The sequence below is a fragment of the Aedes albopictus genome, chromosome 3 (assembly GCF_035046485.1).
Source record: "Aedes albopictus strain Foshan chromosome 3, AalbF5, whole genome shotgun sequence".
Classification (NCBI taxonomy): Eukaryota; Metazoa; Arthropoda; class Insecta; order Diptera; family Culicidae; genus Aedes; species Aedes albopictus.
In genome coordinates, this window is record NC_085138.1 from 95,414,240 (window position 1) to 95,441,582 (window position 27,343).

Here is a 27,343-nt window from a genome sequence, read left to right on the forward strand (position 1 = left end):
AGGAATTACCTTAGAGGAATTCCCTGGAAAATTCTGGAGGCGGTTTGACCATGATGCTGAAGGAATTCTTGTGGAATTTCTCCAAACATCCCGTTTAATCCATGGAGGTATACCCGGAGGCTCCTGTACTCCCGGTGGAATTTCCGGAAAACTCTTATGAATTCTTGGGAAACTGCTTGAGACAATTCTCTGAGAATCAATTCTTAGAAGTATCACAGAAGGAATTCTGGGAGAACTCTAGGAGGAAACCTAGAAAGTGCTTCTGAATGAATCTTAAAAGGAACTGTTATAGAAATCCTTGAAAAAACGACTTAAGGTGTTCCTGAAGGAAATACTGGAAAAATTTCAGAAGCATAACAAAAATAACTGAGGCATTCCTAGGGGCAAGACAGATACAGCGATCCTCTGGATTGCTCTGGAACACTGGTTTTCCCGAAGTGTTGCCTGACACCAGTGAAAAATCGCTTCGTAAAGACGTTTCTGAATGGATTCGAACAAAAAGAGTTACTCAGGATTGCTCAGAGTTGCTCTGGATTTCACAGTGTGCCCCTAGGGGCATATTTGTATTTGGGGCTTCATTGACAACCTAGAACATCCTGAACACCATGAAATTTAAAAAAAAAACGAAATAATTGACATACCAGTTGATCTAAAAGCTGAACTTGGATGTAGGTTATGTTTATATGTATTCATTTAACCTTTGCCAAGAATATCAAAAGGTGTTTTATATTCTGGAATGTTCTAGATGTTCCAAACTGTCCTATAGTGAAGTCCTTCAAATCCACAAGAATTATATTACGTATTCTCGCCACAAATAATAGCATTGCATATTCTACTGCGATCCGTGAAGCTCTTCGCATCTACTATGTCATATATGGACACTATAGGGATATTCCAGGTCAGCCAAACTACCTTGGAGTTCAGAACTTCAGGTCTACACTCGTAACAGTAGCCATATCTGTTATACTGAGTAACGTTACATAATTAACCGCAGTTACTGGAGCAATCTGAAGTCTACTAGCTTATTACAAACCTTTGGGATATTCAGGATCGTCCGAACTGTTCTATAATGAAGTCCTTCAAATCTACAAGAGTAACTTTATGTGTTTTCGCCATAAATAATAGTATTGCATAATCTACTGGGATCCGCGAAGCTCTTGAAATCTCAAATGTCATTTAGAGACACTACAGGCATATTCCAGGTCAGCCAAACTACCTTGGAGTTCAGAACTTCATGTCTACACTCGTAACAACAGCCGTATCTGCTATACTGGGTAACGTTGCATATTTATCCATAGTTCCTGGGCCAATCGGAAGTCTACTTGTTTATTATAAACCTTTGGAAATTCAGGTTCGTCCAAACTGTTGTATAATGAAGTCCTTCAAATCTACTAGAAAAAAATTATGTGTTTTCACCATAAATAATAGCATAACATAATCTGCTGAGATCCGTGAAGCTCTTGAAATCTCAAGTGCCATTTATAGACACTATAGGAATATTCCAGGTCAGCCAAACTATCTTGGAGTTTAAAACGTTAGGTCTACACTCGTAACATCAGCTCAGTATGTCAGATATATACTGAGTAACGTTTCATAATCAATCGAAGTGACTGGACCAACCTGAAGTCTACTTGTTTATTATGAACCTTTGGGACAATGAGAGTCGTCCAAAATATCCTGAAGTTTGGATGGCCCCGGCTGATCCAATGAATATTCAGAAGATTCATGGGACATGATAGATTACAAATCGTAGCTTTGTATAATGAATGAAGCTACCGTTACACCCATAGACTTTGGAGTGTAATCTCAAGAGCGGTTTGGATGAGCTAGGATATCCCAACAGATCCGATATTGTCTATTGAATTTGCAGAAGACTTACTGTACATGATAGATTACAAATTGTAGCTTTGTATAATCAAAGAAGTTGTTTTTACATCCGTAGACTTTAGAATCTATACTCAAGAACAGTTTGGATGACCTAGGATATCCTGACTGATCTGATACTGTCTACTGAGCTTTCAGAGGTCTTCCTGGATGTGATAGATTACAAATAGTAGCTTTGTATAATGAAAGAAGTTACCGTTACATCCGTGGACTTTGGGATCTAAACTCAAGAACAGTTTGGATGACCTAGGATATCCAGAAAACAATATTCTGCATGATATTCTACCAATGCTGTTGGTGCACCAAAACGACAGAAAATGTAGAAAAAGTTCCATAATGCTTGGAAAAATTCCGGCTTCAAAGGGTTAAGGAATTCCACAAGGATGAATCCCACAAGCAACTCCTGTAGGAATTGTCAATTTTATCATTCTTCACATCCTTCTTACAACATCGTTTCTTTAAAATACTGTCAGTTTGTTAAACAAATGTCAAAACTACTTACGGAAATAGGAGAAGAGAAAACTTATCATAAGTTAGAAACATTTCTTTTATTGAATAAAACAAACAAGAAAGTCTCCGAAATGTTTTCTCAATAGTCAAAATTCAAAAAATCTTCAAATTACTATTTTGGACAATTGATCAATCGCATGTTTTCCAAATGATCCCACATCCTCCCAACTGGCACCACTGCTTCTGGTGTCTTGTCTTGGTCTGCTGGTGGGTGCAGCTCACGCAAGCTGCTTCCCTACGAAACGGGATTTTTCCATTGATTTAAGGTGATTCCATTCCATTTAGTCGCAGAAATTTGTCACCCAACTAACGAAGAATTCCTTTTTCCCATTTAAATTTCGTTTCAGATTTTGGGGTGAGTTCGAGCGAGAGTCGCGAAGTGAAAAGTGTGCTGCTGCAGTCCGGCCATCATATCGTATCGTTCGGTCTTCGTCGGACTTTGCGAGCGGAGCGCAAGAAGGCGCATCACTAGCGCCACCACCTTGAACGACGGCAAAACCAGCAGCGCGTTCACTCACATTGGTGCACCAACAGCGCGAGAAAAGTAGGCGAGGAGAATAGTGTTTTCACACAGCCCCAGTGTTGGCCAGTGTTTGTGTCGCTTGGTTTTCGTGTGTGTGGGACAGCCGCGAGCTACACGGGAGACGGGATTGTGTGTGGATTAACGGGGGGCCCCGAAGAAGAAAAGTGGAATATATCTAGTCCGGAAAACAAACCGTGACAGCGCCGTGGAAAGGAGGAAAATCGATTTTAGCGGTTTTTTCCGCGTGTTTTTGGCGTGTGTGAAAAATTTTAATTTTAGATCAAGGGTAGGACGGCCCTCCCCATCGGTGGTACTAGTGCGCGATTCAATCGGAAGACTGGGAGGGAGGTCCGCGCGATGGGTAATTTTCTAAACTTTTGACAGCAACAGCAGCAGCAGTACGCATATTTGCGGACAAAACTCACACACAGTTGAGCGGAGCCCAGTTGTGAAGTCCGAGTCGAGGAAGGTGTCGTCTGCGCAAAGTGTTATGGAAGAAGTGAAAATCGCCTCCGTCGTTGGAAGATGATAAGGACCTCTGGGGAACAATGGTGTGAAGTGATAAGGACCTCAGTGTAGTTTTAGCGCAGTAGACTATTTTGGCACATCTGCTGCACTCGTCGGGGGTTCAGCTCAGACGGTAAGTGAATCATAGCAATCTTGTTGGAAGTTCCGTTTCGATCCAAGTAGGCTGTGCGAGCGGGTGTGTGTGTATGTGTGTGCGCGAGTGGTATTCCCAATTCGTCTGTGGTTGTGGGGGTTGTGACGCGCAAGAAGACAGGTGAACCCTACCCAAAACACCCATATAAGCGCCAGTTACACTAGAGGAGAATATTGATCAATGGTGTTGGCAGTGTTTTGATGGAAACATTGGTAGTCTGATAGTTCGAGGATATTTATTGTCTATGTTGTCCATTCTTCAAAACTTTCCCTGACTTCCATTATTCCAATAATAGTTTCCTTTCTTGTACCTCTCATTCGTTGGCTATTTTACATCAATCCTCCAGGAGTTTGATCGGGAATAAGACGATGAACAAGCTGAGAAGCAGGCTTTGTACCAGTAGGACGTTACGAGAAGAAGAAGAAGAAGCTATACATGAATTCTGTTAAGCTTGTGAGGCTTCTCTTAAGAAGGATGGAGGAATTCTGATCAGAAATTTGAAGATCTTCACCCTAGAAGTTTGGAGAGCTTCTCCGAAAAACTTTGGAGAGCTTGTTCGCAGAAGCTTCGAAATTTTGTCCCCAAAAGTTTCAGTAATCTTTTCTCCAGAAGCTTAGTAAGCTTCTGCACTGAAGATTTGAGAACTTCTCTTCTGAAGTTTGAGAAATTTCTCCCCGGAAACTTGCGGAGCTTCTCCTCAAGAAGCTTGGAAAGCCCAAGAAGTTTGAAGAGCAGCTCCCTAGACGCTTGGAGAGCTTTTCCCCAAGAAAATTGGAGAACTACGCCCCCAGACGCTTAAATATCTTCAGCCCAGAAGCTGAGAGAGCTTTCTTCGAAAACTAAGAGAGTTTCTTCTTAGATCCTCGACTAATCGTCCTGTAGAATTTCCCCCCAAACACGCTTAGAGGGCTGCTCTTTAGAAATTTCGACAGCTTTTCCTCGAAGAGTTTTCCTCCGAAGTTTCAAGAGAGCTTTTCCTTAGATCATTGAAGAGCTGTTCCCCAGAAGCTTGGAAAAGTTTCTTCATGGCGAAGCTTGGAGAGCTCATCTCCTGAATCTCCTCAAAATCTTGAAAAGCTTCTTCACAGAAGCTGGGTGAACTTTGCCCTGGAAGTTCGGAGAGTTTTTCAATGCTTCTCATTAGAAGCTTGAAGAGTTCTTCTTCAGAAGTTTGAAGAGATTCTCCCCGGAACCTTGACGAGCTTTTTTCCAGATTCTGGAAGAGATCTTTGCAGAATCTTTAATAGGTATTACTAAAAACTTGAAGCGCTTCCCCTAGAAGAAAACTACTCCCAAGAAGCTTGTAGAGGTGGTCCCTAGAAGCTTGGAGAGCTTCTCCCAAAAAAAAAAAAACCGGGGAGCTTCTCTCTAGATTAGCAATTAGAGATTTTTCCCCAGGAACTTATGGGGCTGTTCATAAACCACGTAGACCAAAATTTGGCCATCTCAGACCCCCCTCCTCCCTCGTAGACTTTTGTCCATACAAAAATTTGAAAATGTGTATGGAGCGTAGACTTTGACTAGACCCCCGCTCCCCCCAAAAAGTCTACGTGGTTTATGAACGGCCCCTATAGAGCTTTTTCCAAAAAACCTAGACAGCTTGGATCTTAGAACGTCTCATCAAAAGTTTGGATATCTTCTCCCCAGAAACTTCTAGATACTCTCCAAACGCTTAGAAAGCTATTCTTCAGAAACTTTGGAAGTTTGTCTCCGGAATTTGAGAAAGTTTCTTTTCAGAGCATTGGAGAACTTCTCTTCAGAAGCTGGGCAAACTCCGCAGACAATTGAAAAACTTCTTCCCAAAAGCTTAGAGTAGAGAGTCAATTCTCAAAGCCTTGGAAAGATTCGCACGGAAACTTGGAGAGTTTCCACATAAGCCCTAGAATCTTTGCGATTTTTCCCCGGAAGATTGGACAAATGTTCACCAAAAGCTTAGAGTGGAGAGTTTTTATCCAATGTCTTGGGAAGATTTTCTCCAGAAATTTTGAAAAAAAAAATCTCCTCAAACTCCAAAAGCTTGTAGAATATCTCCTCACACACTTGGAAAGCTTCTCCCTGAACATTTTGAGAGCTTTTCCCCAGAAACTTGAAGTTTGTGCGCTTCTTTCTAGAATATTCTAGCTCCTTCTAGAATCTTCTAGTTCTTTGTTTAGAGAGCTTTCCCCACAAAAAACTAGAGAAGTTTCTCTCAAAATGCTTTCCGCAGGATCTGGCATAGTTTTTCTCCAGAAGCTTGGAGAGTGTCTGCTCCAAACCATGAAGCTTGGAGAGGTTCGAGAATCTTTGAACAGCTCCTTCTTATGCTATAGAAGAAAATCAAGAAGAAAATTTCTCCCCCCTTTTTCCTGGGGACTTGAGTATTTCCATTAAAACTCGATGAGTATTTTTTCTAGAACCTTGGCGAGCTTCTCCACAGAAAATTGGAGTGTTTCTTCCCAAAAACTTGGAGTGACCTTTTTTTTTTAAGGAAAGATACTTTCCATAAGCAAGAAGAGTTTTTTTTTTACAAAAGCTTCGAGAGTTTCTCTCCAGATTATTTGTAGAGAATCTCAGAAGTATAGAGGGTTTGTCTCCAAAGGTTGAGAGAGCTTGTCTTTAAAAGCTGGGAAGGCTTCTCCCCAGTAATGTGTAGGGTTTCTCCTCAGAAGCTTGGGGATCTTCTCCCCAGCAGTTTTGAAAGTTTCTCCGTTAAAGCTTTGAAAGCATCTCGCTAGAAGTTTAGAAAGCTTTTTCCCAGAAACTTTGCACTCCCAGAAAGGATTTGCACAGAAGCTTAAAGCGCAGCTTCGTCACAAATACTTAGAAAAGTTTTTCTCTTGAATCTTTGAAAAGATTCTCCTCATAAGCTTCTCATAAGCTTGGAGAGTTTTTCACAATAGCTTGGAGAGCTTCTCTCCATAGTATTTCAAGAAAATCTTCTAGGAAGTTTAGTGGGTTTGTCTCCAGAGGCTGAGGGAGCCTGTCCTTGAAAGCTGGAAAGCTTCTTCCCAGTTATGTACGGGATTTCTCCTCAGAAGCTTTAGGGATCTTCTCTCCAGAAGTTTGGAGAGTTTCTCCGTAAAGCATCTCACTACAAGTTTAGAAAGTTTTACCTCAGACGCTTGGAAAAGAATTACACAGAAACTTGAAAAGCAGTTTCATCACAAATGCTTAGAAAGCTTTTCTCTAGAATCTTTCAAGAGATTCTCCTCAGAAGCTTCCCATAGGCTTGGAGAGTTTTCTCACAATAGCTTGGGGAGTTTCTCTCAATAGTCTTTAAAGAAAATCTTTTCAGAAGTATAGAGGGTTTGTCACCAGAAGCTGGGACAGCTTGTCCCCAAAAGTTTTGAAACTTTTCCTCAGAATTGTGGAGGGTTTCTTCTCAGAAGCCTGTAGTGCTTCTCTCTCTTGTTCTTCTCAATAATGTGGAAGGCTTCTCTTCAAAAGCTTGAAGAAATTCTTCCCAGAAGCTTGGAGGCCTTCTCTGCAAAAGCTTTGAAAGCTTCACCAAAGAAGTTCAGAAAGATTTTCCCAAAAAGTTTCGGAAGCTCCTCCCAGAAGCTAAGAGAGCATTTCCACAGAAGCTTAAAAAGCATCTCCCCTTAGCTTGAAATGCTTTGTCACAAAAGCTTGGAAAGCTTTTCCCTAGAATATTTGATGAGGTTCTCCTCAGAAGCTTGGAGAACTTCTCCCTTCAAGTTTTCCAGAAGCTGTGAGAAAAAGGTCAAGAAGCTTGGTTAATTCCTCCCATGAAGCTTGGAAAGCAGCTCTCCAAAAGCTTGAACTTCCTCTTCCCAAAAGCTTGTAGAATTTCTCCCCACACGCTTAGAAGGCTGCTCCCTGAACATTTTGAGCGCTTTTCCCCGGAAACTTGGAGTTTTTGCGTTTTTTTTTCTAAAACCCAGAGCTTTCATCACAAAATCTGGGAGATTTTCTTTTCAAATTCTGGTGGAGCTTTCCGCAGGATCTGGAATAGCTTGAAGAATGTCATCCCAGAAGCTGGGAGAGCTTCCTTCAGAAGCTTGGAAAGCTTTTCCCAGAAACTAGAAGACCTTCTCTCCAAATTCTAGTTGAGCTTTCCGCAGAATCTGGCATAGCTTTTCTCCAGAAGCTTGGAGAGAATCTTCTCAAAACTATGGAAAGCTTCTCCCAAGAAGCTTGGAGTTCAGCTCCCTTAATGCATGGAAAGTTTCTCTCTAGAAATTTGGTGAGCTTCTTCGCAGAAAATTGTAGAGCTACTCCACGGAGGGTTGGAGAACTTCTCTGTAGGAGACTTGAAAGATTTTTCAGCAGAACTGCGGAAAGCATCCCCCTTAGAAGTTTGGAGAGTTTTTTTTTCGTAGAAGTTTGGTGCTTTTCTCCACAGAAGCTTGCTCTCTGAACATTTTTAGAACTTTTCCCCGGAAACTTGGGATGGTGCGTTTCTTCCTAAAAACCACAGTTTTTTTTTCCCGAAAACTCTGAGAGTTACTCCCCATACTCTGGAACAGCTTTCCGCAGGATCTTGAATAGTTTGAAGAATTTCATCCCAGAAATTGGGAGAGCTTCTCCCAGAAACTAGAAGAGCTTCTCTCCAAATTCTAGTTGAGCTTTCCGCAGAATCTCGAAGCTATTCCATGAAGCTATTCTCCAGAAGCTTGGAGAGTTCCTCCTCAAAACCATGGAAAGCTTCTCCCAAGAAGCTTGAAGATCAGCTTCCTTAAAGTTTGGAGAGTTTCTCTCTAGAAAATTGGTGAGCTTCTTCGCAGAAAATTGTAGAGCTACTCCACAGAGGGTTGAAGAGCTTCTCCGCTGGAGACTTCAGCAGAACTTTGTAAAGCACCCCCCTTAGAAGTTTGGAGTTTTTTTCCCGTAGTAGCTTGGTGCTCTTCTCCACAGAAGCTTGGAGAGTATCTCACCAGAAGCATGAAGATCATGAAAGACGCTTCTCAGAAGCATGGGAATTTTTTTCCGTGATGCTTGTAGAACAGGGTTTTTCAGCAAAACCTTGGAAAGTTTCTTTCACAGCTGTTTGGAAAGTTTTACCGTAAAAGTTCGGTGATTTTCTCTACAGAATTGGAAAGCGGCTCTCCAAAAGCCTGGACATCTTCTCCTCATTGCATGTAGAATGTCATCCCTCACGTACATAGGCTTTTCCCTAAGTATTTTTGCTGGAAACTTAGAGACCCGACGAACCGAAAGAAAATCATTTGGATCCGAAAATAGCAGCGGAACTGACGTTTACCACAAATACACTCGAAACCGCGATCCGACGAACCGAAAAACAATCACTCGGATGCAGCCGCTGCGAGCTCCTGCGTCCCCTTCCCTGAAGCTGGGAGAGCTTCGCCCCAGAAACTTGGAGAGCTTTACGCGGGATCTGGTATAGCTTTTCCTAGAAAAGCTTTTCTCCAGAAGCTTCGAGAGTTCCTCCTCAAAAGTATAGACAGCTTCTCCCAAGAAGCTTGGAGTTCAGCTGCCGTAAAGCTTGAAGAGTTTTTCCCCAGAACATTTGAGAACTTCTTCCCAGAAAATAGTAAAGCTACTCGTCAGAGGGTTGGAGAACTTCTACCAAGAGCCTAGAAGAGCTTCTCCGCAGAAACTTAAGAAGCTTCTCCCCCAAAAGTTTGGAGACTTTTTTCGTAGAAACTCGGTGCTTTTCTCTACAGAAGCTTGAAGAGTATCTCTCTGGAAGCATAAAGATCATGAAAGAAGCTTTTCAGAAGCATGAAAAACTTCCCTAATGATGCTTATAGAGCAGCTCCCAGAAAGCTGCAGGAGTTTCTCCCCAAAAAAATGGAGAGCTACTCGCCAGAGGTTTGAAGAGCTTCTTCCAAGAGCACGACAGAACTTTGGAAAGTCACTCCTTCAGCTTTCCGAACAGAGCTCGGCTATTTTCTCTACAGAAGCTTGGAGAGTATCTCCCGGGAAGCTTGTAGTGCAGCTTACTAGAAGCTCGAGGTGTTTCTCCCTAGAAAAGTGGAGAGCTTCGCCTCAAAAAGTGTAGAGCTACTCAACAGAAGTTTGGAGAGCTTCTCCCAAAAACCTTGAAGGGCTTTTTTGTAGACGCTTGAAGAGCTTCTCGTCAGATGTTAGGAGAGTTTTTTTTTCGCAGATGTTCGGTGAGCTTAGAGGGCTTGGAGAATTTCTCCACAGAAGCTGGTTTTCCCTAGAAGTTAGGAGCAGGGATGGGAAATATCACGGAATTGCATGGAGAAAATGCCATGATATTCTTCAATTTCTACCATTTCCGGTGCAAACTTCTTTCTCTGAGTATCATCAATTCATTATATGGTGACATGCTAGGGCAAATCAATGATGTCGTCGATGATCTGTCCCTAATAAATGCAATGAAATTAGCAAATAACAAAATGACATTCTCATGACATTTCTCCTTGGCTGGTTCTCCTGAGAAATGTGGAGACCTAATCAAAATCATCACAAATATTTCCCAAGAAATTGCTCAATGACAATTACCATTCTCTATGTAATATTGCCAAGAATTTTGTATCGAAAAAACTATCAAAAATTTCTCAGATATTGTAGCAGAAAGTTCATTATTAAATTAATTCCAATAAGAGCGTCTCAAGTCAAATGACTACCTTATTGGCATGATCAATCCTTGGTAAGGGAACTATTGATGAACAGATCGTGTTGCAGGTTGATCAAAACTATTCCATCAATATTCAATGTTTTCGTCAATTTTCCCATCAATAAACAGTGATTTGAATTTGATAACCAATGTTGCCATCAACTTTTGTATTATTGATGGGATTGACGAAAAGTTTGCAGGCACTAGTTTGATCAATTTTTCGATGTAGTGTAAGTGGCACTTATACAGACGGGGGCCCAATCACCACCACCACCAACCAACCAAACCAATCAAACCAACAGGCAGCAGAGTCCGTCTCCGTCATCATCGCCTCGAATCGAGCGAAATCTACGACCACGGCAGACTGCTGGCGACGAAGATGCCGAGGAGTGTGTGATTTTATCTTGATCCAAAAGAAGAAATAACGAAAAAAAAGGGATCAACCCCCTGCCTGCCTACCCGCGCGTGAAGAAACTGTGGTCGTCCTGATTGTGCGATTGAGTGACGTCTATGTAATCACAGTCCTACTAGAGATTTCTGCGTGGTATTAGTGTGTGCAAGTGTCAATCAGCAGCTAGCAGTGCTTTTCTCCAGAATCACGCAAATTTTATCTCTTCAACAGCAGCAGCAGCAGCAGTGAGGAAAGAAAACGGTGAATGAAAAGAAGTGAAGTAGATGAAATCACCCCAAAAAGCAGAAGAAAATTGGGAAAGTCCTTGAGTCTACTACAGTCGAGATCCGTCGCGAAGAAAGAAAAAAAAAGAACGAACTAGACGAATCAGAAGAGATCGTGACGTGCAAAACCATTGACCAGCAACACCGCGGATCAATTTCTTATCAATTACGTCAACGTTTCGTGTTCCTACTGTACAGTTTATGTTTGTGAAGTGTAAGTGTGAACCTCTAAACCAACAACTCTCGAAAAACAGAACCATCCGGATGGGATTCGGCGGAATCGGTGGTAATTCGTCGCCGCTTCCGGAAAATGCAGCAGCATAACAGCACTAGCGGGGAACGTCAGCAGCAGCAGCAACAGCAACGTGAAGGTCGCGAACGTCGTGACGTTGCACGACAGACAAGGTGAATGATATGGATTATTTTTTTTTCGTTCGTTCTGAATTGTGTTGGGGCATAGGGATTGCGGTGGGTAGTCAGTGCCAGTCAGTGGCGTAATTTGATCAAAGAGCTAGGGAGGGTTACGTTTTGTGCAATGAAGAAGCACAGGAATACCCTAAGAAGAACATCACGCAAATCCTCAATTCACTAAAAAAAATCTGCAAATTTTGATGTGTCACATTACTCAGTTCAACGAAATTCCCTTGATGAATTTCGGGGCCCATACAGAATATGTTCAGCAACGACTAGGTGGCCCATATTGCTTTGAACAGATGATAATATTTCAGGCATTCCTCCCTGGTATTCTAGAACTGTTGATGTGTCGCTCTACCAGGGATGGGAAATGTCATAAAAATGTCATTTTGTTATTTGCCAATATCTCTGTCCGTAGAAAGAAATGTTTATCGACAATGTTATAAATTTTCCATAACTAACCGTCATTATGAATTAATTATGCGCACGGATGGAAATATGCACCAAATTGGTGGAAATTGGAAAATGTCATGACATTTTTGTTTCATGAAATTTCGAGACATTTCCCATCCCTTTCTCAATTTTCTCAAATTTGCCACTTTCCTGGATCTTTCGGAAACTGTTAAGCTACCCCTAAATTATTTAGACAGTTGACATTGCACAGTTCCAAACATTGCGCATTTTGGTGATACTACTCCGTGAAAACTAATATTTTTCGAATTTATATTTTTTACAGAGGCTCACAATTCCATGGAAAAAAAAGTTTACATTACCAACCACCAATATTTTACGACGATTTTTTGAAAAGTGTGCAAAGTATGGTGCGTTTACGGTACTCCTCTGCAAGCTTCAAGAATTTCTCCCCAGAAGCTTGGAAAGCTTCCCCGCGAAAACTTGAAGAGCTTCTCCGTGAAAGCTTGAAAAGCTTCTTCCCAGAAGCTTGAAGAGCTTCTTCCCAGAAGCTTGAAGATCTTCACTTCTAGGGAGTTTTTCCCCAGAAGCTTGAAGAGCCTAGAAGCTTAGAGATTTTCCCATAAAAGCTTGGAGAGCTTTTCTACAAGAGCTTGGAAAGTTTTACCACCATAGCTTGGAAAGCTTCCTAAGACTAGCGAACATCTTCTAGAAGCTTGGAGAGTTTCTTCCAGAAGTTTGCAAAGCTTTTCTCAAAAGTCTAGGAAGCTTGTGTCCAGAATGCTGGAAAACTTCTCACCAAAACCCGGAAGAGCTTGTGAAATAGGGTCCAATTGCTTAATTTTATTGTTCCGGTTTTTTATTCTATCGTGAAGTTGTTCGAAGAACACAGTTATCTTGTAGTTTCTTTCAAAGCTTTAGAGCAATTAGAGTAATGGAGTGTTTCTGCCCAGATGTTTGTAAAGTTTCTCACAGAAGATTGTGGAGCTTCCACATAGAAGCCTGGAGTCCTTCATCCAAAAACGTAGAGACCATCGACCAAAAACTCGGAGAGCTACTCCTAAGAAGATGGGAGAGCTTCATCCCCCGAAGGTTGGAGAAATTCGCTTCAGAAGCTTAGAGAGCTTCTCTTCAGAAGCTTGGAGAGCTTCTCTTCAGAAACTTGGAGAGCTTCTCTTCAGAAGCTTGGAGAGCTTCTTCCCAGGAGCTTGGAGAGATTCTCTTCAGAAGCTTGGACAGCTTCTCCCACGAAGCTAGTAAAGCTTTGAAAGGTTTTTCTCAGAACTCGGAAGAGTTTCTCCTTAGTAACTTGAAGAGCTGCTTCTCAGAGGCTTGGACTGCTTCTCCTCAGAAGCTAGTAGAGATTTTCCCCGGAAATTGGAAGAGCATCGCCCTAGAAGCTTGAAGAGCATCTCTCAGAAGCTTGCGGAGCTTTCCCTGGAAGCCCGGAATGTTTCGTCCACAAACTTGAGTGTCTCCTTAGAAGGTTGGAGAGCTTCTCTCTACAAGCTTGAAGAGGTACTCCTCAGAAGCGTGGAATGCTTCTCCACGAAATCTTGAAAAGCTTCTCCCTCAGAGGATTAAGGTGCTTCTCGCTAGAAGCTTGTAGATTTTTTCCGCATAAACTTGAAGAACTGCAATCTGGAAGCTTGGTTTTTCCACAGACGCTTCGAGAACTTCTCCTCAAAAGGTCGTTGAGCTTCACTACAGAAGCTTGGAAAGCTTCTTTACAGGAGCTTGGAGAGATTCTTCCCAGAAGCTTGGACAGCTTCTTCCATAAAGCTAGTAGAGCTTCACCCCAGAAGTTTTGAAAAGTTCTTCTCAGAATTCGAAGAGCTTCTCCCTAGTAACTTGGAGAGCTACTCCTCAGAAGCTTGGACTGCTTCTCAGAAGCTAGCAGAGATTTTCCCCAGAAATTTGAAGAGCGTCGCCCTAGAAGCTTGGAGAGCATCTCCCAGAAGCTTGTGGAGCTAGAAGCCCTAGAAGCCCAGAATATTTCGTCCACAAACTTGAGTATCTCCCCAGAAGCTTGGAGAGCTTCTCTGTACAAGCTTGAAGAGTTTCTCCTCAGAAGTTTGAAGAGCTTCTCCAAGAAATCTTAAAGAGCTTCTCCCAAGGGGCTTAAAGAAGCTTGGGGATTTTTCCCCAAAAACTTGAAGAACTGCAACCTGGAAGCTTGGCTGCTTTTCCCACAGACGCTTCGAGAACTTCTCCTTAAAATGTTGTTGAGCTTCTCTACAGAAGCTTGGAAAGCTTCCCTATAGAAGCTTGAAAAGCTTCCCTATAGAAACTTGAATGCTTCCCTACAGAAGCTTGAAAAGGTTCCCTACAAAACCTTCGAAAGCTTCTCTACAAAAGCTTGGAAAACTTCTCTACAGAAGCTTGGAAAGCTTCTCTACAGAAGCTTGGAAAGCTTCTCTACAGAAGCTTGGAAAGCTTCTCTACAGAAGCTTAGAAACCTTCTCTACAGAAGCTTGGAAAGCTTCTCTATAGAAGCTTGGAAAGCTTCTCTATAGAAGCTTGGAAAGCTTCTCTATAGAAGCTTGGCAAGCTCCTCTACAGAAGCTTGGAAAGCTTCTCTACAGAAGTTTTGAAAGCTTCTCTACAGAAGCTTGGAATGCTTCTCTACAGAAGCTTGGAAAGCATCTTTACAGAATCTTGGAATGCTTCTCTACAGAAGCTTGGAATGCTTCCCTACAGAAGCTTGGAATGCTTCTCTACAGAAGCTTGGAATGCTTCTCTACAGAAGCTTGGAATGCTTCTCTGCAGAAGCTTGGAATGCTTCTCTGCAGAAGCTTAGAATGCTTCTCTACAGATGCTTGGAATGCTTCCCTACAGAATCTTGGAATGCTTCTCTACAGAAACTTGGAAAGCATCTTTACAGAATCTTGGAATGCTTCTCTACAGAAGCTTGGAATGCTTCCCTACAGAAGCTTGGAATGCTTCTCTACAGAAGCTTGGAATGCTTCTCTACAGAAGCTTGGAATGCTTCTCTACAGTAGCTTGGAATGCTTCTCTACAGAAGCTTAGAATGCTTCTCTACAGAAGCTTGGAATGCTTCCCTACAGAATCTTGGAATGCTTTTCTACAGAAGCTTGGAAAGCATCTTTACAGAATCTTGGAATGCTTCTCTACAGAAGCTTGGAATGCTTCCCTACAGAATCTTGGAATGCTTCTCTACAGAAACTTGGAAAGCATCTTTACAGAATCTTGGAATGCTTCTCTACAGAAGCTTGGAATGCTTCCCTACAGAAGCTTGGAATGCTTCTCTACAGAAGCTTGGAATGCTTCTCTACAGAAGCTTGGAATGCTTCTCTACAGAAGCTTGGAATGCTTCTCTACAGAAGCTTAGAATGCTTCTCTACAGAAGCTTGGAATGCTTCTCTACAGAAGCTTAGAAAGCATGAAAATTTTCTCGACTCCCTGGACATAGTGTATCATTGTACTTGCCGCACAATACACAAATTCATGCAATGGCAGGCAAAGAATGCCCTTTAATTAATAACTATGGATGTGCTCAAAGAACACTAAGTTGAAGCGATGCAGGTCAAGTCCCAGTTGGGACGTCGAGCCATAAAGAAGAAGAATCCCAGTAACATGAGAAAAATATTACTTTGAAATGATCGCTTTCTACTTACGAATGATGTCTCCTCCTGAACTTTAGTGCTCCATTGCAGAATCTTCTCTACATCTTGAGCTGTTGTCAAAGTTTTTGTCAAAAAAACAACAACAATCATCATAATCTCTTTTTGAGTATGGAAAATCTTTCAACTAGGTTTTAAAACAGTTTTATTGCCACTCTTAATACGATTTGCAAAACCTCTCCGAGAGTAATCCACTTAGCCGGAAGATGCTCTTCAAGAGGTTTTGAAGTTCGAATCAGTTTTATTGCAAGTTTTATAAAATTGGTCATGAAAATCTCTTATAAAGCCGAACAAAACTTAAAATGTTACTTGGGCAGAGAACTCTCAGGAGAAATCATGATAGATTACGCACAATTCTACTTTTAGATTACCTACAGTAATCTCGAAAAGAAACTCATACTCTCAGGCCCAACAATACAATCTCAGCGGTTTTAACCGACGCCCTCATAAATGTCAAGGAGTTGGATTTTTAGAGTGATACAATCGGATCAAGATTTGTATCTGTTATTGGGTAATATTTGTGTAGATAAGTGTCAGTGCTATATTTAATCAGCAAAGTCTGGAGTGATGTAGCTAAGAAATGCCGCTCCATGAGCTCATATTTTCCGTGGAGAGCAAACAGAATAAAAGTCCTTCCGAATTCATGACGAAAAACTTATGAAATCATAAATAATACCACTTCATGATATCATGGCTATGATTCATGATCGTTAAAGACGATTATCATAAATATTGCTCATTTTTTTTCATAATAAATGGTCATGGTTGCCAAAGGCGTAACGATAAACCTTTTCTTGCATTCATTAATAAAAAATCATGATTCGTAGTCATGAACCATGCATTAAAACAAACGGGTGGGAGCTTTCACTCGTTACAAAAACTCAAAGCTGTGAAATCATTGTTTTTCTCTTGTCCGTTCTGATTCTCAAACATTGATACTTCTGTAGCCACGGAGCTCCCTGGCCAAGATTACAGGGTTTGACGGTTTTAACCTTCACGTACCCGACAACTCATTTTCAAAATGCTGGCATTTCGTCAATTTTCATCCGATTTTTTTTTTTTTGAAGTCGCCTTCAATCGATCATAAATTGGCGCTAGTTTATTGCACTCAAGTTGCCATGTAATATCCGGAACCATTCCGGAGATATTCTGGATTGTATTGACAAAACCCAAACTTTTACACCTTCTACCATAACCTTCTGAGTCAGTACGCAACAGTTTCCTACTGGACGACGTGTTCCGTGCACGGCTAGTGAACTGCTTCTGAAGGATTACGTTCTCTATCCTATCTAAAAGCCTAGTGAACTGTCATTGTCCGCGCAAACGCATCGTGCTCCTCGATATAGACGCGAGACGATTGTGCACACAGTGATGGGACAGGTTTCTACGTCCCTTGGCGTGCCGCTAGCAACCGTTAAAATATATATCTGGGAGCACTGTATCAATCACAACATGCGATAAAGTCAAATTCTCGCAAACAACAACAATGCAAAAAAGTGCAATTTGACAAAAATCCGAACCGAAACAAAATGATTAGGTTGCCACAAAGCAAACGAAAGGCGTTGGAAGCGTGTACACGCACGCAACGTTTCGACCATTTGTTTCGAGGCAGCCGTCTCTAGGTCTGATTCTAATAAAAATAATCACAGCGCACAAATCAGAAATCAGCAGCATGCCTAACGGAGCGACCTCTGCAAATGACACGACCAATCTTCGTCATCCGGCATGGCATCAGAGTCGTCCATATCGTGTAGCCTTTCGTCCGTCCGTCCGTCACACAATCACAAAACAGAGGAAACTTCATGGGTACCGTCCGTCTTGACTCTTGTGGATGCCGGTTAGCGTAAATCGTTAGTCATGCGACCACAACCATCATCATCATGAGAAGAGTAAAGTTTTTCTTCTGTGTTAGTTGCCTGTGCTGATTCGGTAGGTTCCAGTTTAGTTGGTTTCGTTTGGTTCGAGTGCGGAGTGGAGTGAGTGATGCGATAAATGCGAACTGGCACTTCTTTTAGCAAATCTAACCGAGCGAGCGACCGACTGACCGACAAGAGCAGAGACCGGCTTAGCTCGGGTCGGCTCGACGACTGGAAGAAAAGATGAAATCTATGATTTAGGTTGATTGAACTCAATAATGAGTCATTACGACGATGACGGCAGCACGTACGAGAGCGAGGTAGCCCCGCCGTTGGTTGTGTGTGAGTATGAATAGCTGAGAACGATTAAGAATAATACACCAATGTTTTGCTGCAGATTTCGTATTTGTATGCTTCTGATCAACTGCTCCTTTAATCCTTATCTAAAGGGAACGATATCGAAGAAGCCGGAAGGACTACTTTTAAGCTGGAGAAGAACTTCCATCCAGATGGAAACTTGGGAAGTTTCTCTCCAGCAGCTTGGAGAGATTATACCTAAAAGTTTTGGTAGCTGCTTTTTAGCAGCTTAGGAACGTTTCTCAGAAGCTCGGAAAGTTTCCTCCCAGACGCATGGAAAGCTTCTTTCCATGTGTAGACTAGATTAGATGGTTGGAAAGCTTTTTTCCGAAAGCTTCTTTCCAAAAGCTCGTAAAGCTTCTTTCCAAAAGCTTGGAAAGCTTCTTTCCAGACGCTTGGAAATCTTCTTTCCAGACGCTTGGAAAGCTTCTTTCCAGATGCTTGGAAAGCTTCTTTCCATAAGCTTGGAAAGCTTCTTTCTAGAAGCTACGAAAGCTTCTTTCCAAAAGCTTGGAAAGCTTCTTTCCAAAAGCTTGGAAAGCTTCTTTCCAAAAGCTTGGAAAGCTTCTTTCCAAAAGCTTGGAAAGCTTCTTTCCAAAAGCTTGGAAAGCTTCTTTCCAAAAGCTTGGAAAGCTTCTTTCCAAAAGCTTGGAAAGCTTCTTTCCAAAAGCTTGGAAAGCTTCTTTCCAAAAGCTTGGAAAGCTTCTTTCCAAAAGCTTGGAAAGCTTCTTTCCAAAAGCTTGGAAAGCTTCTTTCCAAAAGCTTGGAAATCTTCTTTCCAAAAGCTTGGAAAGCTTCTTTCCAAAAGCTTGGAAAGCTTCTTTCCAAAAGCTTGGAAAGCTTCTTTCCAAAAGCTTGGAAAGCTTCTTTCCAAAAGCTTGGAAAACTTCTTTCCAAAAGCTTGGAAAGCTTCTTTCCAAAAGCTTAAAAAGCTTCTTTCCGAAAGCTTGGAAAGCTTCTTTCCAAAAGCTTGGAAAGCTTCTTTCCAAAAGCTTAAAAAACTTCTTTCCAAAAGCTTGGAAAGCTTCTTTCCAAAAGCTTGGAAAGCTTCTTTCCAAAAGCTTGGAAAGCTTCTTTCCAAAAGCTTGGAAAGCTTCTTTCCAAAAGCTTGGAAAGCTTCTTTCCAAAAGCTTGGAATGCTGAGCTTGTACCCTGAGTTTTAACACGCTTCTCCCCAGAAATTTGGGAACATTTTTTAGAAGCCTGGAGAATTTGTTGCAGAAGCTTGCAAAGCCTCCCATACAAGCCTGGAGAGCTTCATCCTGGAAATTTGAGAAGCTTTTCCCCAGAAGCTAGAAGAACTTCCCCAAAAGCTTAGTGTGCCTCTTCCCAGAAGCGTGGAGAGCTTCACCCTACAAGCTTGTAAAATGTTTACCCAGAACTTCACTCAAGAACCGCGGAGAGCATCATCCAAGAAGATGCATCTCAAGGTTTGTGAAGGTTCTTTTAAAAACCTTAGATAGCTTGTCCCCATCAATTTGGAGATTATCCCCAGAAGCTTTAGGAGGTGCTCTCCAGCTTAGAAGCGTTTCCTTCCTGAAAACTTTTCCAAGAAACTTGGAAAGCTTTTTCACAGAACCTAGGAGAACTTCCTCAAAAGCTTAGAGAGCTTCACCCCAGAAACTTGTAGAATTTTATACAGAACTTCACTCAAGAATCGCGTGAGCTTCCCCCAAGAAGGTCGTTAGAGATAATCGTGAAGGAACATCCACCCAGATGCTCTGAGGCATCTCGAGACTTGCAGAGGTTCTCCTAAGAAGCTCGTAGCACTTCACCCCAGCATCTTGAAGAGTTTCTCTCCAGAAGCTTAAGGCGAAACTGGAAGCATTTCCTCACTTTTTGGTTTTTGATTTTTTATTAAATAACGAAGCAATATTTTCAAAATCAGTTTTCGTGCACATGTAGAGTGTGACTCAAGGTATCTTCTGATTTTTTTTGTAGTGGAAAATGTTTTTCGTTTTTACAGAAACTATTTTTGAACAAAATTTCAGAGAAAAATGGTTTCTGCAAAAATGGAAAACATTTTCCACCTCAAAAAAATTCAGAAGATACCTTGATCCATACTCTACATGTGCACGAAAACCGATTTTGAAAATATTGCTTCGTTATTTAATAAAAAATCAAAAACCGAAAAAATGAGAAAATGCTTCCAGTTTCGCCTTAAGAAGCTGCTCTCTAGAAGCGTTAGGAGCGCCTTTCAGAAGCTTGAAGAATTTCCTCCCAGAAGCTTGGAGAGCTTCATTCCAAAAGCTTTGAAACCTTTTATCTAGAAACTCGGAGAGCTCTTTCCCAAAAGCTTAGAAAGATTTCCCCAGAAGCTTGAAGAGCTTTTCCCAAGAACCATGGAAAGTTTATCCGCAGAAACTTCGGAAGCTTATTTCAAGATGTCTGTAGACCCTGAATCTTGAAAAGCTTTGAAAAACATTTCTTAGAAGCTTGCAGATTTTGTTCCAGAGACCAGTAAAGCTTCCACCAAAAGCTTCTGGAGAGCTTCTCCGCAGAAATTTAGAATGCTTCTACTCAGAAGCTTGGCGTTTTTCGGCTCAGATGCTAAGAGATCCGGAAGAGCTTTCCGCAGAATCTCAAATAGCTTTCACAGGAAACTGACAGATATTCTTTGTTCCAAGATAGAAGAACTTCTTCTTGGAGCTTAGAGAGGCCCCTTTGAGTTTTCATAGTTTTTGAGAAATTCCCAGAAGTTTTAAGAGCATATCCCCAAATGCTTGTATGGCTTCTCCTCAGAAGCTTGGAGAGCTTTTTCCTTCAATTTGGAGGGTTTTTTTTTCCAGAGTCTTGTAGTCCTGGAGTTCTTGATCCAACTCCCCTCTTCTCCCCCTAAGCTTAGAGAGATTCTTCCAAAAAGCTTGAAGAGCTACTCCCCTACGAGTAACTTTCACGCAGCGACTGAAAAGACAAAAGAATTTTCACGCAGATTTGTGTAACACCGGATTAGCACATTTTTGTGTTGATCCAGTCGTACACAGATATGAAAGTCTTTTTGCTCGCTGCGTGAAAGTTACTCGTGCGCTGTGTTGTTTCATTTAAGGGTGCAGAAGCTAGGAAAGACTCTTCCCGGAAGCTAGGATTACTCCTCCCCAGAAGCTAGGAGAGCTTCATCCCAGAATTCACCCTAGAACCTTGAAGAGCTACTCATCAGAGGCTTAAACGGCCTCTTCCCAAAAGCTTGTAAAGATTTTTTCCAGAAATTTAAAGAAGATCACCCCACAAGCTTGGAGAGCTTCTTCCAGAAGCTTGTAGAGTTTCTAGCCTGGAAGGCTGGAATCTTTCATACAAAAACTTAGAGAACGTTTCCCCAGAAACTTTGACAGCTTCTCTCTACAAGCTTCGAGAATTTCTCCCTAGAAACTTGGAGAGCTTCTACTCGAAAACTTGAAGAGTTTCTCCGTGAATCCTTGAAGAGCTTCTTTTCAGAAGCTTGAAGAGCTTCTTCCCAGAAGCTTGAAGAACTTCACTTCTAGGGAGTTTTTTTTACAGAAACTTGAAGATCCTAGAAGCTTAGAGATTTTCCCATAAATGCTTGGAGAACTTCTCTACAGGAGCTTGGGAAGTTTTACCACTGGAGCTTGGAAAGTTTCTCAAGGCTTGCACAACATCTTCTAGAAGCTTGGAGAGTTTTTTCCAGAAGTTTGCAGAGCTTTTCTCAAAAGTCTAGGAAGCTTCTGTCCAGAATGCTGGAAAACTTCTCACCAAAACCCGGAAGAGCTTGTGAAATAGGGTCCAATAGCTTAATTTTATTGTTCCGGTTTTTTATTCTATCGTGAAGTTGTTCTAAGAACACATTTATCTTGTAGTTTCTTTCAAAGCTTTGGAGCAATACTTCTTAGAGTCATGGAGTGTTTCTCCCCAGATGTTTGTAAAGTTTCTCACAGAAGATTGTGGACTGTGGAGCTTCCACATAGAAGCCTGGAGTCCTTCATCCAAAAACGTAGAGACCATCGATCAAAAACTCGGAGAGCTACTCATAAGAAGATGGGAGAGCTTCATCCCCCCGAAGGTTGGAGAGCTTCTCTTCAGAAGCTTGGAGAGCTTCTCTTCAGAAGCTTGGAGAGCTTCTTCCCAGGAGCTTGGAGAGATTCTCCTCAGCAGCTTGGACAGCTTCTCCCACGAAGCTAGTAAAGCTTCACCCCATAAGCTTTGAAAGGTTTTTCTCAGAACTCGAAGAGTTTCTCTTTAGTAACTTGAAGAGCTGCTCCTCAGAGGCTTGGACTGCTTCTCCTCAGAGGCTAGTAGAGATTTTCCCCGGAAATTGGAAGAGCATCGCCCTAGAAGCTTGAAGAGCATTTCCCAGAAGCTTGTGGAGCTTCCCCTGGAAGCCCGGAATGCTTCGTCCACAAACTTGAGTGTCTCCTTAGAAGGTTGGAGAGCTTCTCTCTACATGCTTGAAAAGTTACTCCCCAGAAGCGTGGAAAGCTTCTCCACGAAATCTTGAAAAGCTTCTCCCTCAGATGATTGAGGTGCTTCTCACTAGAAGCTCGTAGATTTTTTCCGCAGAAACTTGAAGAACTGCAATCTGGAAGCTTGGTTGGTTTTCCTACAGATGCTTCGAGAACTTCTCCTCAAAAGGTTGTTGAGCTTCACTACAGAAGCTTGGAAAGCTTCTTTACAGGAGCTTGGAAAGATTCTTCCCAGAAGCTTGGACAGCTTCTTCCACAAAGCTAGTAGAGGTTCACCCCAGATGCTTTGAAAAGTTCTTCTCAGAATTCGAAGAGCTTCTCCCTAGTAACTTGAAGAGCTGCTCCTCAGAAGCTTGGACTGCTTCTCAGAAGCTAGCAGAGATTTTCCCCGGAAATTTGAAGAGCATTGCCCTAGAAGCTTGAAGAGCATCTCCCAGAAGCTTGTCGAGCTAGAAGCCCTAGAAGCCCAAAATATTTCGTCCACAAACTTGAGTGTCTCCCCAGAAGCTTGGAGAGCTTCTCTCTACAAGCTTGGTGAGTTTCTCCACGAAATCTTGAAGAGCTTTTCTCCAGAGGCTTAAGGAGCTTCTCGTTAGAAGCTTGGAGTTTTTTCGCCAGAAACTTAAAGAACTGCAACCCGGAAGCTTGGTTGCTTTTCCCACAGACGCTTCGAGAACATCTCCTCAAAAGGTTGTTGAGCTTCTCTACAGAAGCTTGCAAAGCTTCGCTACAGAAGCATGGAAAGCTTGGAAAGCTTCTCTACAGAAGCTTGGAAAGCTTATCTACAGAAACTTGGAAAGCTTCTCTACAAAAGCTTAGAAAGCTTCTCTACAAAAGCTTGAAAAGCTTCTCTACAGAAGCTTGCAAAGCTTCTCTACAGACGTTTGGAAATCTTCTCTACAAAAGCTTAGAAAGCTTATCTACAGAAGCTTGAAAAGCTGCTCTACAGAAGCTTGGAAAGCGTCTCTACAGAAGCTTGAAAAGTTTCCCAACAGGAGCTTGAAAAGTTTCCCAACAGAAGCTTGAAAAGCTTCCCAGCAGAATCTTGAAAAGCTTCCCAACAGAAGCTTGAAAAGCTTTCCAACAAAAGCTTGTAAAACTTCTCTACAAAGGCTTTGGAAGCTTTACCACAGAAGCTTGGAAAGCTTAATCCCTGAAGCTTAGTAAGGTTTCCCAAAAGGCTTTCAGAACATCTTCTAGATTGTAGAAGTTTGCAGAGCTTTTCCCAGAAATCTTGAAAGCTTTTGCCTACAATCCTGGATAGCTTCCTACCAAAATCCGAAAGTGCTTGTTAAGTAGGGCCCAATTGCTGAACTTCTAGGTTCTTATTTTCATGTTGTCGTGAAGTGGTTAGAAAAACACAATTACTTTGTAGCTACCCATCTAAAACTGTTCGTAACCCAACTTTAAGCCAAGCGCGATGTGAACCTCAATTTCCAAGAATGCCTTACCCAAACACCATTTCCCGGAACCCCTTCAGTAGTGGATGCACCCACGACGACTACCGAAGCAAAACAACAACAAAAACTTCAGAGTGAGAGAAAAAAAACCGGTCGTTCGATGCGTGGTGGTCATCTCTTGGTCGAACTCGCGCACCAACGCATATCAACCGGTTTCCTCCAGCCAGCCGAGAACAAACACAAACCGTCTGCATCCGTTGACTCTGAGGTCCAACCGGTCCCGGTCTGTGTGTGGGTCAACGCTGCGCTGCCATCATCTGGACACGGGGGGAACCAGTTAGTTATACAAACTACCACCACCATGATAGTGCGAACGGGTGCGGGTCGCCGCTCGTGAAATGAAGAAACAATGAAGAAAGACCAGTCAGTCCCCTCTTGAAGAAGAACCACCGAAAGAGGAAAGGTAAACAACGGAAACGAAGTCGAGAAAAAGTCAATAAAATTCGCAACTTTGTTGCTCCCCCCAAGTCAAGACAAGTCACTGCGCATACCATCACAGACAGAAACAGGAACGCAGCAGCAGCAGCAGCACAAGAAGCACAGGCACAATGATCGAGCGAGGCGTTTAGCCGGTTGATTGGTCAGCACTTGGGGTTCGTGATGTGAATTTATGATTCTAGGTTGTCTCTGCTTTGAGACGCGAACTGCTTGCGGACGTCGTCGTCTTTGTCGTTATTGAAAACCTAATGAAGGTTTATTAGAACCCAAAAAAAATGGGAGCGGGAGCAACTCTTGTCACATATGCTTCCAAGCATAGCTGCAAGCTGCTGAGGGCAGCCGGCCGAGTCAATTGTCTTCGTCCTCGCCGCTAACGTTCGGTGGATTTATGAGTTGGTGGGCTCACTGGTGAAGATTTACGGCAGCCGGCGTTAGAAATGTTTATTTCGGTTATGAAACTCTCAGCAACTGAATAAAACATTGTGTGTGCGTGGTGTTTTGAATTCTAATCATGCGTACCGCTGGCTGCTGGCTGCCGAACTTGGTGAACTTCTTTGTTACGCAGCCGGAGCGGTGCGATGTGTGTATGCGAACAGTACCTAGTGTTTTGGTGACCTTCAGACTGCAGTTTGAACTCTGTGGTTGTGGTATGGTATACAATCGAGGAAGTTCTCACCCCTTCGGAATGTGTTGAATCATTGTTCCGACGGTTAATTGGTGTACATAGTTTACCTACGTGTGTTTATTCTTAGCGCAGAACTCCTGGCATGAACAATACGTACCGGTAGTTTGCTATCTAATCAGCTCGCACGCAATATATTGCTGAGCGATGGGATAAGTGTAGAAGCGATTAATCTAGTAGATGGTGATATGCCAATCAAAAGCTTTGGATCCACGAGTCAACATTGTATTTGTATGTACAGTAGGGTCTTGTACCATTTGGGCAGGTGTACCTATTTTAGGCACTTGCCGCTATAACTAAGTCAATTTAAAACCGATTGATTTAAAATTTTGTACAGAGTTAGACATTGTGCGTGCCCAACTCTGTACAAAAATTCAAGCCAATCGGTTGTAAATTGACTTAGTTATAGCGGCAAGTGCCCAAAATAGGTACACCTGCCCAAATGGTACAAGACCCTACATACAGCGAGACAGAACACAATCTTGCAAAATAAAAGAATCTTTTCAAGATTTCAGGACGAGAATCTATGTAGTCTTCCGAGAGAAGTTTCTGTCAGAAAAACATGGGAGACACTCTCCAAATATAAGGGAAAAGTTTTCCAAGTTTTCTTTTAACTTCTCTCGGAAAAGTCCCTCTAGCTACTGAGGAGAAACTCTTCAAGGTTCCATGGAATCTCTCCAAGCGAGTAAAACTCTGCAAGCTTCTTGGAAACCAACCTTCTTGAAAAAAAATCTACTAAAGTTTGGAAGAAAAATCAAGTGAAGAATCGAAATAAAGTTTTCCAAGCTTCAGAAATGCTCTTCATGCTTCTTGAGAGAAGCTGTCCATGTTTCTGAGTGAGAAGCCCTCTACGCATTTGGGGAGAAATTCTACAAGCTATTTTTTATCTGCTTCTCTGCTTACCACAGCTATTAATCCAAGATCAACAATTGAAAAGGCCACATCAACATTTTGTAAACAAAATTGTTTCTCTCGATTTAGGGCCTTCCGAACTCCACCCACACATCATACCAGCACTAACAGAAAGCGCAAACATCAAGCTTTCTGTTAGTGGTGCTGAGATGCATGGGTGGATCTCCAAAGGCCCTAAGGGTGCCGTTATAGTTACGCGTGAGGGTGGGAGTGCGCGTGTGCGAAGCCACAAAAAAGAATATCAACATCAGCAAATCCACGAAAATCCTTTGGACGCGCACTTTTACTCTCACTTTGAAGCAGCACTATGTCAGCGCCGTAAATCGACAGAAACGTGTTTGTTTACGCAATGTTGATTGGGCCTTTTCGATTGTTGGTCTTGAATTAAGAGAGCTTTCTCAGTGTTGTCGTTTCCCGTGCGGTTAATTTGCTGTGGCGATTCCAGTCTGGAAGAACATAAAATCACTTGAATGGATATTTATCGGTGAGCTCGTTCCATGTTGTTCGAAGTACTGGCAGTGTATGAAATCTAGAATGAACAACATTTTTCATATATTTACTCGAAACAGAAATTCCCTGGCCAAGTTCGCAGGGTTTGACGGTATTAAAGTGAAGGAGTTTCATTTTGATTATTGTAATGTAGTGTTCTTTAGTGAAACATATCACCTTTTTAACACTTTAATGCGCCTCCAACGGTTCATCACGACCCGGCTGCTGCAGATGGAGTATGGCTGATCATATGCATCAGACATGCTCGATAAACACGGAGGAACCGCCGGGGCTCATTAGAGTCTATTTCCAAGCAATAGTTCTAAGTCGGTTGGATTTGAGAAAGTTTTGATGATCGTTACAAATCCTAATAAAAGTATTATAGGATTTGTGGAACCTCTAACAGCCAGCTGACTTCAAAATGTTATTTGGGCTCTATTTCCCACGTTTCTCGGTTGATTTCGATTAGTAATTTATTAATATCATAGTCGCTTTTTCGATTTTTTACAATGTTAGTCATATTTTCTTTAAATAATGCAATTAAAATCAACCGACGAATTAATAGTGGGAAGAAGATTTGCAGCACTTAATTGTGTTGATAGATTCGAAACTAACGTGCGAACATTTAAACGCATTGTTGACATCAATGCGTTCGACGTGACATTTTGGACAAAAACTGACTGCTTTTTGTTAACTGAACAACGTTACTTTTGTATGACTAGGTTGACATTTCTAGGCCACGCATGAGAAAATGACATGGTTTATCGAGGTAGGACCGATAGGACAATTGAACGAATTTGAATATTTTTCATAGTATTTGTAGGGGGATGAATACATAATAGTTGACAAGCAATTTTTGTTTTATTACTTGGCGTATTTTTGTTTATCTCTTAGATGGTGTTATGACACTAACAGAAATACACTCCCGTTCAAAAGTTTGGGGTCACCCCCTCAAAAACATGCCATTTTTTTAGGCCCATATCTCCGCCAATTTGTGTCCGATTTCAAAACCCTAGGTTTCATTCAAAAGATAATAAGTCAAAGAAACTTTGAACATGATTTAAAAGAAACTTTTTCAAAAAAATTTGTATGTAAACTTATCCCAAAGTTGCCAAATTTAAAAAAAAATGAATATAAACTTACGGCAGTGTCGCTGGAAGTTGGGTCGACCAAATTTTAAGATGAGAGCGGTAATACGACCCATTTTCTATCAGCTTTCAACTGCTTTTTACAGAACTTAGCTAAAAAATCTAGAAAAAAAGTTATTAAGTAAATTAATCCTTGATGTCATCGACCAAAAGTTTGGGGTCACCCCTCAATATGATGTATCGGCCAAAAGTTTGGGGTCACTATCGTAAAACATGGAAAAGTGATTTGTTGATATCTTTGTAATCTTTCATTCAATTTTAATTCTTCTTGGCTTATTTGAAACAAAATGAATGATATTTACTGCATAGACATT

The 27,343-nt window shown here is 41.8% G+C and overlaps 1 long non-coding RNA gene across 5 annotated transcripts in view; it reads left to right on the plus strand.

Annotated features, from left to right (window-relative positions):
• The window catches only part of LOC134291856 (uncharacterized), a 188,387-nt gene that overhangs the window by 146,852 nt on the left and 14,192 nt on the right, over positions 1 to 27,343 (plus strand). The window contains exons 2-3 of one of the 5 annotated variants that reach the window (XR_009999319.1): positions 2,742 to 3,557; positions 10,358 to 11,208. This is a non-coding gene — a long non-coding RNA (uncharacterized LOC134291856). The remainder of the gene's footprint in view (positions 1 to 2,741; positions 3,558 to 10,357; positions 11,209 to 27,343) is intronic. The other 4 variants (XR_009999317.1, XR_009999318.1, XR_009999320.1 and 1 more) reach the window with 4 other exon arrangements.